Below are 15,311 nucleotides of genomic sequence, written 5' to 3'. Positions count from 1 at the left end.
AAATAAAATAGAATACAAATGAGTCAAGAAACAATAATATCTCAGAGTTTTTTGAGTGAAGCTCAGATTCTAATTAGATGAGCGGGGCTAGTAGCTTTTTTTTTGCTTCCGAACAGTTTTGGCACCTCGCTTTATCCATTGAAGCTCAGAGTGATTGGCATCTATAGGAACTTAGAATTCAGATAGTGTTATTGATTCTCCTTTTTTAGTATGATGATTCTTGAACACATCTACTTTATGAGTCTTGGCCGTGGCCCTAAGCACTTTGTTTTCCAGTATTACCACCGGATACATAAATGCCACAGTAGACACATAATTGGGTGAACCTTTTCAGATTGTGACTCAGCTTTGCTAAAGTTCCCAATTAGAGGTGTCCAGAGTTCTTAAGCACACTCTTCTTTTTGCTTTGGACCTTGACTTTAACCGCTCAGTCTCAAGTTTTCACTTGACACCTTCACGCCACAAGCACATGGTTAGGGACAGCTTGGTTCAGCCGCTTAGACCAGGGTTTTATTCTTTTAGGCCCTCCTATCCACTGATGCTCAAAGCCTTGAATCCTTTTTATTACCCTTGCCTTTTGGTTTTAAGGGCTATTGGCTTTTTGCTCTTGCCTTTTGGTTTTAAGAGCTTAGGCTTTTTCTGCTTGCTTTTTTTTTCTGCAAGCTTTTGTTCTTTGCTGCTTTTTCTTGCTTCAAGAATTATTTTTATGATTTTTCAGATTATCAATAACATGTCTCATGTTCATCATTCTTTCAAGAGCCAACATATTTAACAGTCTTAAACATCAAATTCAAAAGACATATGCACTGTTCAAGCATTTATTCAGAAGACAGAAAGCATTGCCACCGCATGTAAATAATTAGAATGTTTTTATTAAAAACTCGAAAATTATTGCCTCTTATTCTAAAGAAATTCTTCTATTTTATTCATGTTTGATGATGATGAGAAAATTAAATTATAGCTTAATTGGAGATAAAATAAAAAATATAGATACTAATTACTACTATATGACTCCAAGGTAAAACTAGAATAAGAACAGTTATCACAGAGTTAAGGCTAAGATTGGAATTTAACAACTTTTGTTCTGGGGAGTGGATGTTCCTCTAATCTGTGGGGTGCTTGGTCCTTCAAGAGATAATTTCTGGCGCTTCAATTCCCTTAAGTCGCGCCATTGCTCCTCCTGTTCTTTAATCAAATAGCAAAGAATGCTACTTTGTTCCTTCTGTTCTTTTATTATTTGTTCCATAGCTTCTTGCATCTTGGTAACTGATGTTTCAAGATACTCCCAGTATTCAGATTGAGGGATTTCTGGGAGAAATTCCTGTGTTTTCTTCTTGATGGGGTCATCCTGTGCTTGTTGTTTTTCCATTGATGCTTTGGTGATTGGTCGCTCAATTGAGATATACTCAGTTATTCCCATCCTTACTCCAGCGTCCTTGCAGAGCATAGAAATCAAGCTTGGATAAGCCAACCTGGCATCTTTGGAATTTTTATTTGTAATTTTGTAAAATTCATTTGAAATCAGTTGATGAACTTCCACTTCTTTTCCCATCATGATGCAATGGATCATCACTGCTCTTCTAATAGTGACTTCAGAACGGTTGCTAGTGGGCAGCAGAGAATGCCCAATGAAATCCAGCCATCCTCTGGCGACTGGTTTGAGATATTCTCTTTTGAGTTGATTAGGAATACCCTTCGTGATGGTGGTCCACCTGGCTCCAGGGATGTATATATCCTCTAGAATCTTATCCAGGCCCTTGTCTGTTCTCATCATTCTCCTATTGAAGGAGTCTGGATCATCTTTCAGCTGAGGTAGCTTTAAGATCTCCCTGATCTTGTCAGGGTGGGTATGAACAATCTTTCCTCTGACCACGGTCCGATAGTCATAGATAGCAGATCCAGATAGTCTTTGCCTGTCTATATGCCACATATTAGCATAAAACTCCTGGACCATATTCCTTCCCACTTTCGTTTCAGGATTGGCTAGGATCTCCCAGTTCCTGATTCGAATTTGCTCCTGGATCTCCGGATATTCGTCTTCTTTCAGATCGAATCTGACTTCCGGGATCACTGATCTTAGACCCATTATTTTGTAATAATGGTCTGAATGTTCTTTAGTTAAGAACTTCCCTTGATTCCAAAGTGGTTTTGGAACACTCTCTTTCTTGCCTCTTGGAGTGGGTTGTTTTCCTTTAGGAGCCATGATCTTAGTAATCATGGATGAGCACACCAAACTTAGAGGTTTGCTTGTCCTCAAGCAAAAAGAAAAGAAAGGAGAGGGAGAGAAGGAGAGCTAGGTGCAATGGTGGATGGGAGGGGAGGGAGGCCGAACCCATATTTAAAGGAGAGGGGGGTGGGTTTTCGAAAAATAGAGAGAAAGATAAGATAGAAGATATGATTTTTAGAAAAAAAATATGATAAGAAAAGATATGATTTAAAATTGAAAAGATATGAAAGATATCTGAAAAAGATAGATTTGGGATTTTGAAAAAGATAGTATGGATATTTGAAAAAGATATTGCTTAGTTGAAAAGATTTTTGAATGAAAAGAGAGAGATTTGTTTTGAAAATTTTGAAAAAGAGTTAGTTGGATTGAAAAAAAGGATTTGTGCTTATGGATTAAGATACATTTAATATTTTTAAAGAAGGGTTTTTAGAAATTAGGGATTTTAGAAATTAGGGTTCTTAACATGTTTATGCAAGAAATCATGAATTGGAACATGAAAATTAGGATTAAAATGAAAAATATGAAAAAAAAAACGAATTTACCTCCTCCCCACCATCCTGGCGTTTGAACGCCCAAACGCTGCATGTTTTGGGCGTTCAATGCCCAAATGCTGCTTCTCCTGGGCGTTCAACGCCCAGCTGCTGCTTATTTCTGGCGTTGAACGCCAAGAAGTCCTTTGTTACTGGGCATTTTTCTGAACGCCCAGAACGCTGTAAATCTGGCGTTAAACGCCCAGAAAGAGCTTCTTTCTGGCGTTCAACGCCCAGATGGCTATCCTTACTAGCGTTCAACGCCCAGTGGATGCTTCTGTTAGGCGTTGAACGCCCAAAACAGACTTTTACTGGCGTTTTCTTGCCAGTGAGCTCTTTTTCTCTGTTTTGCGTGCAAAATCTTTCTGTAACCCTGTGAACTTATACAATTGACTCTTTACCTTAGGATCAATGAACTTTATATAAACAAATAAAATCAAGAATAGGGCAAAATGCTTAGAGGAAGTGATGCCCCATGGCTGGGTTGCCTCCCAGAAAGCGCTTCTTTATTGTCTTTAGCTGGACCTTGCTGAGCTTTTAATCTAGCTTCAGCCTTGAGCACTCTTGCTCAACATTGCCTTCAAGATAGTGCTTGATTCTCTGTCCATTAACAATGAACTTCTTATCAGAATCAATATCTTGAAGCTCCACATAACCATATGGTGATACACTTGTAATCACATATGGTCCCCTCCACCGGGACTTCAGTTTCCCGGGGAATAGCCTGAGCCTAGAGTTAAACAACAGAACCTTTTGTCCTGGTTCAAAGATTCTAGATGACAGCTTCCTGTCATGCCATTTTTTTTATTTTTCTTTATAAAGCTTGGCATTTTCGAAAGCAGTGCATCTGAATTCCTCTAGTTCATTTAGCTGGAGTAATCTTTTTTCTCCAGCTAATTTGGCATCAAAGTTTAGGAATCTGGTTGCCCAGTAGGCTTTATGTTCCAGTTCCACGGGCAGGTGACATGCCTTACCATACACAAGTTGGTATGGAGAGGTCCCTATAGGAGTCTTGAATGCTGTTCTGTATGCCCACAGAGCATCATCCAAGCTTCTTGCCCAATCCTTTCTACGGGTACTTACAGTCCGTTCTAGGATTCTTTTTAGCTCTCTGTTAGAGACTTCAGCTTGTCCATTAGTCTGTGGATGATATGGAGTCGCCACCTTGTGGCGAATCCCATACCGGACCATGGCAGAGTAAAGCTGTTTGTTGCAGAAGTGAGTGCCCCCATCACTAATTAGTACTCTAGGGACCCCAAACCTGCTGAAGATATATTTCTGGAGGAACTTCAGCACTGTTTTAGTATCATTGGTGGGTGTGGCAATGGCCTCTACCCATTTTGATACGTAGTCAACAGCCACCAGAATATAAGTGTTTGAGTATGATGGTGGAAAAGGTCCCAAGAAGTCAATTCCCCATACGTCAAACAACTCAATCTCCAAGATTCCTTGTTGAGGCATGGCATAACCATGAGGCAGATTACCAGCTCTTTGGCAATTGTCACAGTTACGTACGAACTCTCGGGAATCTTTATAGAGTGTGGGCCAATAGAAGACACATTGGACGACCTTGGTGGCTGTTCGCTCACCTCCGAAATGGCCTCCATATTGTGATCCATGGCAATGCCATAGGATCCTCTGTGCTTCTTCTCTAGGCACACATCTCTGGATTATTCCGTCTGCACATCTCTTAAAGAGATAGGGTTCATCCCACAAGTAGTACTTTGCATCAGTAACTAATTTTTTCTTTTGTTGCCTGTTGTACTCTTTGGGTATGAACCTTGCAGCTTTATAGTTTGCAATGTCTGCAAACCATGGTGTTTCCTGAATGGCAAATAAATGCTCATCCGGAAAAGTCTCAGAGATCTCAGGAGAGGGGAGGGACGTTCCTTCTACTAGCTCTATTCGGGACAGATGATCAGCCACTTGGTTCTCTGTCCCTTTTCTGTCTCTTATTTCTATATCAAACTCTTGCAGAAGCAACACCCATCTTATGAGCCTGGGTTTTGAATCCTGCTTTGTGAGTAGATATTTGAGAGCAGCATGGTCAGTATACACAATCACCTTTGATCCTACCTAGTATGATCTAAACTTGTCAATGGCATAAACCACTGCAAGTAATTCTTTTTCTGTGGTTGTGTAATTCTTCTGGGCATTATTTAAAACGCGGCTAGCATAATAAATGACGTGGAGAAGCTTGCACTACAAGAAAAATACCCATTCAGGTACACTTGAAAAGTGTAGCCAAAAGTGAAAAAAAATGATGCCTTAGGCTACGGCTACGCTTTTTGGGCTACGGCTACGCTTTTAGGAGTGATTCCTATTCGGCCGTTGCCTATTCTCAAAGGCTACGCTTTTCTGCACCAAGGGCTACGCTTTTGGCGTTTGGGAATAGGGTACGCTTTTCAAGTGATGCTGTCCAGGACCAAAGGCTACGCTTTTCAGCTTTCATTTTTCCAGAATAGGCTACGCTTTTCAACGCTACTGCATCACCTGTAAAGCGTAACCACATTGTATACCATAGCTACTTTTTATAAGCGTAGCCATAGGTCCCTCTTTATATATATATATATATATATATATACTATAGCTACTGTATATAAGCGTAGCCTTAGGTCCCTTATTTTTTTTCTCTATATATATATATATATATATATATAATTTTCTAATAATTATTAATACAACATAATAATTAGTAATATGATTACATGTATAATAATTCTATATTTTTATTTAAATGAGTTAAATATTATAAAATAAAAATAAATACATAATTATACTAAATAATTTCTTTAAATAATAAAAATTATCTCTAACCAAAATATATTTACAATAATGATAAAAAAAGGTTTTGCATAAGCAATAAATTTCACTATGAATGCTGATGTACCAGGGGCATAACCAATATATTATATACAAATGGGTCTGTTCATATTTTACAAAATCAGAAAGAAAAAAAAGTTACAAAATTTGGATGGAAAAATGAAGAGAATAATCCACACCTCAAAAATATATGCACTTGTCTGACCACACAAACTATGGCATATTCATGAGATTAGCACCAGAAAAATGACTTGTGATGAAAACCATGGTTAACCATGGTCCATATGTTTGAATAAAACCCATCAGATCTTTCAAGTAGATCCACGTGAAGGAAACCACTCGAACATATAACTTTGTCAGCAAGAAAACATGATGTACATCGAGCAAAGATGAAGTCTGCATTCACCTTCATATATCTTCCATCGTTGCAAAGTTTTTCTCTTCCAATAAATCTTGAATGAGTCTACAATAGACAGATACAAGGAACTATTTTGTTCATGAGAGTGCACATTGTGAGGGAACAAGTAAAAGAGAATCTGTAATATTGGAAAAAGAACTAAAGCAGAATGCACAGGTCAAGAAAGTGAACCTTTTTATAAAATGGCAAAAGATTTATGAACCGCAAAAATATGTGGCACTCTTCAAATGAGAAATCAAATATGAGGAAAAATAATTAAAAAAAAAAAGATAAAAATAGCCTTAGGCGTTTGAGCATATTATCATACAAGACAATAAAAAATTAAGACACTCTTTAGGTTTTTCTTTTTCTTTTTTCATTTTTTTTAAAAAATTGTATTTGTTTTACAGAAAAGTAGAGTATAGAGTAGAAGAAATTACCATAATGACAAACATAATTCATGAATGCATTTTTATTTTTGCTGCTTATCTTCCACAGATAAATAATGGTGCCCCATATGTGCTTTTGTTTCTACTTTCTACTACTGTTGTTTACTCAAACTGTTATATAATTAACCTTTTTTCACTCAAAATAATGGTTTCAGTTGTTCAGAATTGAATATGCCTTCCAAGAAAAAGGATACAAAAAATATCAAATATAACAAAGCCACTACAATGTTTATGAAAAGATAAATTAACTATCCAATAAGCAGTTCCCAAATGTAGGGTGTAACTGCAGTGCACACATAATAGGCATGAATCATAGTTATATCATATATGCTATATTAGTTATAATTTAGTGTACAAACTGACATGCTATAGTTTCAACAGTAATCTAGATTATATATACCTGCAGTGTGGTGCTGCATGCTTTTCACAACCGAACATCATGTCTGAATAAGTCAAAAAACACCTGTAAAATCTCATCAGAAGAATGCAACAAAGTGAACCTTTGCTAGAATGGAATTAAAAAGATGCCAAATACATTTCTAAATGACTCCCTTTACAAAAGGAAAACTGCAATGACAGCGGAGAAAGGCAATGATTACTGGCTTATTGCTGTGTGTGCTTAAAAAAGTCCTCTCTGATTTGCATGTTTAATTCCAAGCATGTTATAAAAATCATTTAACAATAATGTAGAACCAAAGGTAAGAGGAAAATGACGGCGCTAATTGCTGAGACATTGGAACTATTCTCATGTTAGGAGTCTAATAGCAATGCCATTTGGCTAGCCTTGTACCAGTTCGACATAGTTAACATAATTATATCATGTCAGTGTTATTGCTTTTGTCACCTCATATTATATATAACACAAAATGATTAAGGATTCTATTTTTCATCATCTATTACATTTTTACCATTTATTTTAACATCGTTGTTGTTGCAATCATGTCAATGAATCCAAGCGTACCTTAGAACTTCTTAACAGAGTAAGCAGGACAAGCGTCCATTCTTTAAGCTTGACAGAGCACATGTGAGCAAGGAGAAAGTAAGTATCCAATTGCCTCTGTAATTTGAAGCTGATAACATACAATAATGTCATTAGTGAGCAGCAAAGAAAATATTAGAATATATCTACCTAAGCTTCAGCACTTAACTGTCGAAGTTATTGCACCAGGATATAAAATGGCTTCAGCACTTCATTTAATTATCTGCATTAACCCTTAAATAAATTTATTATCTCCAGAAATTGGACAGATTTTAACTCTCAGTAAATTATCATAGAAAAACAAAACTATTCCAACATCACCTATGAGACTATAGCAACCAAGATCATCAAGGTTTGGGTTGGTTATACAAGAGAATTAAGAAGAAGAAGGAGAAATGGAAAATGGAAATTACGAGTTACTAAAATCACTAAACCATATAAAGAGATAAGGGATATTACTACGACATCGAGCCATCAGACTGGTCTCATTGCTGGTTACCTACATATTTTAGAAGCCATCTGTTAGCAATAGCCACACCAGAAGTTCTGAGAGAAATAATTTTTAAGGTTAGAACAAATATTACGATTGTAGCTACTGTCCCTTCTGTTTTTTCCTATAAAGTATCGCGACAAGACCACATGACCCTTATCACTTTTCCATGTAGTAAAGAATGATTCTTCAACTCAATTGCACGACTTGCTATTCATGAAAATCAAAGACAACGAATTAAACTAACAGTAATTAGACTACATTAATTAATAAGATAACACTCTTAATATGCTATGATTTTATTTTTTCAATCCTTTTCAGTTAGTGAAAACTTAGAATTTTCACCCTACATATGAAAATCAAGAATAGTAGAAACACAACTTGGTTAGAAGAAACAACTAGAAAAAACAATTGAACATTGTAAAACCTATCTTGTAAGTTCCAAGCTGATACGGTTTAATCAAACTCAATCACGTGTATGAATATCCTTTACAATTTATAATTTCTAGTTTATTAAAAACCGATACACAAGTCCAGCTTGATGGAAGCCTGAAGCTTATATCCACATATCCCCAAACTAATAAAATAAGAAGAAATCAAATAAAATCATCGACAATGTGAGAAAATCACATATCGCAAGTTCTTTGTCCTTCTCCTACAGTATAAACTTTGTTCACATCTCAATCATATAACTCTAATTTTCAAAGCAAAACCGACTCAGATTTTTCTCAAGATGCTGTGCTTCAATAATAATACTGAAAAAAAATGACACACAAAGATCCAAGCAATTCAAGTTCACCCTTCAACTCAACGCAGAAAAAGCAAAAAGAATAGCAATCCAATGCAGCAGCCAGCAGGGGAAAGAATGTTAATGCTACCAGATAAAGATCCTTCATTCTTTAGAAAATCAAGTTCTTCCTCAACGAGAAAATGAAAAGGACAAAAAAAAGAAAACAGAGAAGGAAGAAGACCGACAAACACAAGATCCATTCAGCTTGTGCTAGTTGAGTCAGACAGCACGACAGAAATTGAAGCAGAGTACTGACAGTTAAAAAATTAGCTGCATAAGTGTCATAATATTACCATATGAAAGTGTCGATCTAAATTCTACAATATATATTCTCCCATTTCAGCAGAAATTGGAACACTCAATTGACTGCAATAATCACTGCATATGTCTCAAATCAAGCTTGGGTTCCCAAAATACATCTTAAAATTTACAGGTACTTCAAGTTATTGATTCAATCAACAAAGCAATTTAAAAGCATAAGAATAATCCTCTCTTGAGAATACTCTGCTCTCTTTAAAAGCGAAATTTAAACAAGAAAAAATCAACAAGAACAATAACAAAAAAAAGAATAATAATTCAGTTGACACATGGTGAAATTTACATTTGTGATTTTAGTTTGATCTGGCAGTCCACAGATAAATAACACAGAATACAGAAGCTAAAACCCCCAATTAAAACCCTAAAATGAAAACCCAAAACCTCCCAAATTTTACAGAACCATCATTATCATCGGGCGCTTACCTCGCTTGTAAGGGATCGATGCTTTGCCTCATTGGAAACCTTGATGCTTCACAGTAGAGCAGAGAAGAGGTCGCTAGAGAGCACACAGTTTTTTTGACACTGCACAGAGAGGGCGAGTGAGAGAGAGCGAGTAAGAGAATGAGTGAGAAGAAAAGAACGAGGCACAGAATGCTTACTTGGTGAGCGCGGTGATGAATGGCAACGGTGAAGAAGAGATGAGCGACGACGAATCGAAGGTGAAAACCCTTGAAGAAGAGATGAGCAGCGGCGACGAATCGAAGGAGATGGCACGCGAGTTTGTGCAGGTAGCGTGAATTGGTGACTGATGAGCGGATAATTTATACGCTTTTTGGCATTGTTTTTAGCATGTTTTTAGTAGGATCTAGTTACTTTTAGGGATGTTTTCATTAGTTTTTATGTTAAATTCACATTTCTAGACTTTACTATGAGTTTGTGTGTTTTTTTTGTGATTTCAGGTATTTTCTGGCTGAAATTGAGGGACTTGAGCAGAAATCAGATTCAGAGGTTGAAAAAGGACTGCTGATGCTGTTGGATTCTGACCTCCCTGCACTCAAAGTGGATTTTCTGGAGTTACAGCACTCGAAATGGCGCGCTTCCAATTGCGTTGGAAAGTAGACATCCAGGGCTTTCCAGAAATATATAATAGTCCATACTTTGGCCAAGCATTGACGACGTAAACTGGCGTTCAATGCCAGCCTTCTGCCCAAATCTGGCGTCCAGCGCCAGAAAAGGATCCAAAACCAGAGTTGAACGCCCAAACTGGCACAGAAACTGGCGTTCAACTCCACAAATGGCCTCTGCACGTGCTACACTCAAGCTCAGCCCAAACACACACCAAGTGGGCCCCGGAAGTGGATTTATGCATCAATTACTTACTCATGTAAACCCTAGTGACTAGTTTATTATAAATAGGACCTCTTACTATTGTATTAGGCATCTTTGGACTGTATTTTGATCCTGTGATCACGTTTTGGGGGCTGGCCATCTCGGCCATGCCTGGACCTTCACTTATGTATTTTCAACGGTAGAGTTTCTACACTCCATAGATTAAGGTGTAGAGCTCTGCTGTTCCTCAAAGATTAATGCAAAGCACTACTGTTTTCTATTCAATTCTTCTTATTTCTCTTCTAAGATATCCATTCGCACCCAAGAACATGATGAAGGTGATGATTATGTGTGACGCTCATCATCCTTCTCCCCTATGAACGCGTGCCTGACAAACACTTCTGTTCTACATGAATTAAGCTAGAATGAGTATCTCTTAGATCTCCTAACCAGAATCTTCGTGGCGTAAGCTAGAATGATGGCGGCATTCAAGAGAATCCGGAAGGTCTAAACCTTGTCTGTGGTATTCCGAGTAGGATTCAATGATTGAATGACTGTGACGAGCTCCTAACTCACGATTGCAGGGCGTTAGTGACAGACGCAAAAGGATTGTAAATCCTATTCCAGCATGATCGAGGACCGACAGATGAATAGCCGTGCCGTGACAGGGTGCGTGAGCATATTATTCACTGAAAGGATAAGATGAAGCCATTGACAAGGGTGATGCCTCCAGACGATTAGCCGTGCCGTGACAGGGCATTGGATCATTTTCCCGTGAGATGACCGAAAGTAGCCATTGACAGTGGTGATGTATCACATAAAGCCAGCCATGGAAAGGAGTAAGACTGATTGGATGAAGATAGCAGGAAAGCAGAGGTTCAGAGGAACGAAAAGCATCTCCATTCGCTTATCTGAAATTCCTACCAATGATTTACATAAGTATCTCTATCCCTATTCTTTTATTTATTATTCGAAAACTCCATAATTATTTTATATCCGCCTGACTGAGATCTACAAGGTGACCATAGCTTGCTTCATACCAACAATCTCCGTGGGATTCGACCCTTACTCACGTAAGGTATTACTTGGACGACCTAGTGCACTTGCTGGTTAGTTGAACGGAGTTGTGTCCACACATAGAGCCACAATGAGGATTCAATACAATTATATATTGTTAATCACACACAAGTAGAAAGAACGTGGAACATAATTTCGTGCACCAAGTTTTTGGCGCCGTTGCCGGGGATTGTTTGAGTTTTCGGCAAGCTTTTGGTCCGGTAACATCAGTGCCAGATTCCCTTTTGATCCGGCAACAGCACCAAGTTTTTGGCGCCGTTGCCGGGGATTGTTTGAGTTTGGACAACTGACGGCTCATCTTGTTGCTCAGATTAGGTAATTTTCTTTTCGTTTTGTTTTAAAAAAAAGCTTTCAAAAATATTTTCAAAAATCTCTCATATGTTTTCGAAAAAAAAAATAAAAATGTTTTCAAAAATTTATTCAAAATTTTTAAGAATGAATTCTAGTATTTCATGAAGCATGTGAAGCCTGGCTGGCTGTAAAGCCATGTCTAAATTCATTTGGACTGAGGCTTGCAATTTGTTATCAAGAGCAACTTAGTTGTTGTTCATCCACCTGCTGCTGATCCATGATCACCTGCTGAAGCTTGGCTGGCCATTGGCCATGTCTAGTGTTTTGGACTGGAGCTTTCATTGAAAGCTTGGCTGGCTAGTGAGCCATGTCTAATTCCTGGACTGAAGCTTTAGACTAACATGGCAAGATTCCTGGAATTCATATTAAAAATTTTGGAATCCTTATTTTTTCTTTTTCATACTATTTTCGAAAAAAAAAATTCAAAAAAAAATTAGAAAATCATAAAAATCAAAAATATTTTCTGTTTCTTGTTTGAGTCTTGAGTCATATCATAAGTTTGGTGTCACTTGCATATGCATCTTGCTTTTTTTCGAAAATTTCATGCATTCATAGTGTTCTTCATGATCTTCAAGTTGTTCTTGGTAAGTCCTCTTGTTTGATCTTGATGATTTGTTGTTTTGTGTTGTATGTTGTTTTTCATATGCATCCTTGAATTCTTAGTGCGTAAGTATTAAAGAATTCTAAGTTTGGTGTCTTGCATGTTTTCTTTGCATTAAAAATTTTTCAAAAATATGTTCTTGATCTTCATCATGATCTTCATAGTGTTCTTGGTGTTCATCTTGACATTCATAGCATTCTTGCATGCATTCATTGTTTTGATCTAAAAATTTCATGCATTGCATAATTTTCATGTTTTTCATAAAAATTTCAAAAATCAAAAAAATATCTTTCCCTTTTTCTCTCATCAAATTCGAAAATTTGAGTTGACTTTTTCAAAATTTTTAAAAATCAAGTTGTTTCTCATGAGTCAAATCAAATTTTCAATTTGAAAACCTTATCTTTTTCAAAATCTTTTTCAAAAATCAAATCTTTTTCAAAATTCTTAGTTATTTTCGAAAATTTCAAAAATATTTTTCAAAAATCTTTTTCTTATTTTTATACCATATTTTCGAAAATAACAATAACAATCAATGTTTTGATTCAAAAATTTGAAGTTTGTTACTTGCTTGTTAAGAAAGATTCAAACTTTAAGTTCTAGAATCATATCTTGTGATTTCTTATGAATCAAGTCATTAATTGTGATTTTAAAAATAAAATCTTTTTCAAAACTAATCCTATCATATCTTTTCAAAATATCTTCTTATCTTATCTTGTTCAAAAATATCTTTTCAAAACATCTTTTCTAACTTCCTAACTTCTTATCTTTTCAAAATTTGTTTCAACTAACTAACTAACTTTTTGTTTGTTTCTTAACTTTTTCAAAACTACCTAACTAACTCTCTCTCTCTCTCTAATTTTCGAAAATATCTTCCCCTTTTTCAAAAATTTCTTTTTAATTAACTAATTATTTTTATTTTTATTTTTTTTGATTTCAAAAATTTTCGAAAAAAAATACTAAACATTTTTCAAAAACTATTTTCAAAAATCACTAACTCCTTTTCAAAATAATTTTCGAAAATTATACCTCCCCCATCCCATTCTATTTATTCATTCATATCCTAACATCTCATCTCACATCTCTTCCATTAGTACAGTTGCATTTCTTCCTTTATATTACATTCTTTGTCTCCCCGTTTTCTTCCACTCACAAAGGGATCCCTATACTGTGGTATAAAGGATCTCTATTATTATTATCATTTTTTTGGCCATTCTTCCTTGTCATATGAGCAGGAGCAAGGATAAGAACATTCTTGTGGAAGCAGATCCAGAACCTGAAAGGACTCTGAAGAGAAAATTAAGAGAAGCTAAAATACAACAATCCAGAGATAACCTTTCAGAAATTTTCGAACAGGCAGAGGAGATGGCAGCCGAAAATAATAATAATGTAAGGAAGATGCTTGGTGACTTTACTGCACCTAATTCCAATTTACATGGAAGAAGCATCTCCATTCCTACCATTGGAGCAAACAACTTTGAGCTGAAACCTCAATTAGTTTCTCTGATGCAGCAGAACTGCAAGTTTCATGGACTTCCATCTGAAGATCCCTTTCAGTTCTTAACTGAATTCTTGCAGATATGTGATACTGTTAAGACTAATGGAATAGATCCTGAAGTCTACAGGCTCATGCTTTTCCCTTTTGCTGTAAGAGACAGAGCTAGATTATGGTTGGATTCTCAACCCAAAGACAGCCTGAACTCTTGGGATAAGCTGGTCACGGCTTTCTTAGCCAAGTACTTTCCTCCTCAAAAGCTGAGCAAGCTTAGAGCTGATGTTCAAACCTTCAGACAGAAAGAAGGTGAATCCCTCTATGAAGCTTGGGAAAGATACAAACAGCTGACCAAAAAGTGTCCTTCTGACATGCTTTCAGAATGGACCATCCTGGATATATTCTATGATGGTTTATCTGAGCTATCAAAGATGTCACTGGATACTTCTGCAGGTGGATCCATCCATCTAAAGAAAACGCCTGCAGAAGCTCAAGAACTCATTGACATGGTTGCTAATAACCAGTTCATGTACACTTCTGAAAGGAATCCTGTGAGTAATGGGACGCCTATGAAGAAGGGAGTTCTTGAGGTTGATACTCTGAATGCCATATTGGCTCAGAATAAAATATTGACTCAGCAAGTCAATATGATTTCTCAGAGTCTGCATGGAATGCAAGCTGCATCCAACAGTACTCAAGAGGCATCTTCTGAAGAAGAAGCCTATGATCCTGAGAACCCTGCAATAGCAGAGGTAAATTACTTAGGTGAACCTTATGGAAACACCTATAACTCAACATGGAGAAATCATCCAAATTTCTCATGGAAGGATCAAAAGCCTCAACAAGGCTTTAATAATGGTGGAAGAAACAGGTTTAGCAATAGCAAACCTTTTCCATCATCAACTCAGCAACAGACAGAGAACTCTGAACAAAATGCTTCTAATTTAGCAAATCTAGTCTCTGATCTATCTAAGGCCACTGTAAGTTTCATGAATGAAACAAGGTCTTCCATTAGAAATCTGGAAGCACACGTGGGCCAGCTGAGTAAAAAGATCACTGAAATCCCTCCTAGTACTCTCCCAAGCAATACAGAAGAGAACCCAAAAGGAGAGTGCAAGGCCATTGACATAAGCGCCATGGCCGAACCTGAGAGGAGAGGAGAGGACGTGAATCCCAAGGAGGAAGACCTCCTGGGACGTCCAGTGGTCAATAAGGAGCTTCCCTCTGAGGAACCAAAGGACTCTGAGGCTCATCTAGAGACCATAGAGATTCCATTGAACCTCCTTATACCCTTCATGAGCTCTGATGAGTATTCCTCTTCTGAAGAGAATGAGGATGTTACTGAAGAGCAAACTGCCAAGTTTCTTGGTGCAATCATGAAGCTGGATGCCAAATTATTTAGTATTGATACTTGGGAAGTTGAACCTCCCTTGTTCATCAATGAACTTAGTGATCTGGATCAACTGACATTGCCTCAGAAGAGACAGGATCCTGGAAAGTTCATAATACCTTGTACCATAG

At 37.0% G+C, this 15,311-nt stretch overlaps 1 long non-coding RNA gene and 1 other non-coding gene across 2 annotated transcripts; both read right to left on the bottom strand.

The window, feature by feature from the left end:
* Positions 1-5,649: 5,649 nt before the first annotated feature.
* On the bottom strand, positions 5,650-7,578 carry LOC112746986 (uncharacterized). Its single transcript, XR_003174697.3, has 3 exons — positions 7,388-7,578; positions 6,827-6,889; positions 5,650-6,043 (listed from the first exon to the last, which is right to left on the bottom strand). It is a non-coding gene; the product is annotated as an uncharacterized lncRNA (long non-coding RNA).
* Positions 7,579-14,059: 6,481 nt separating this feature from the next.
* LOC112753340 (small nucleolar RNA R71) lies at positions 14,060-14,167 on the bottom strand. The gene has a single exon (XR_003177731.1). It is a non-coding gene; the product is annotated as a small nucleolar RNA R71 (small nucleolar RNA).
* Positions 14,168-15,311: the final 1,144 nt, after the last annotated feature.

The sequence above is a fragment of the Arachis hypogaea genome, chromosome 15 (assembly GCF_003086295.3).
Source record: "Arachis hypogaea cultivar Tifrunner chromosome 15, arahy.Tifrunner.gnm2.J5K5, whole genome shotgun sequence".
Taxonomy (NCBI): Eukaryota; Viridiplantae; Streptophyta; class Magnoliopsida; order Fabales; family Fabaceae; genus Arachis; species Arachis hypogaea.
Note: the sequence above shows the minus strand (reverse complement) of the source record. Positions and strands in the feature narration are given on the sequence as shown.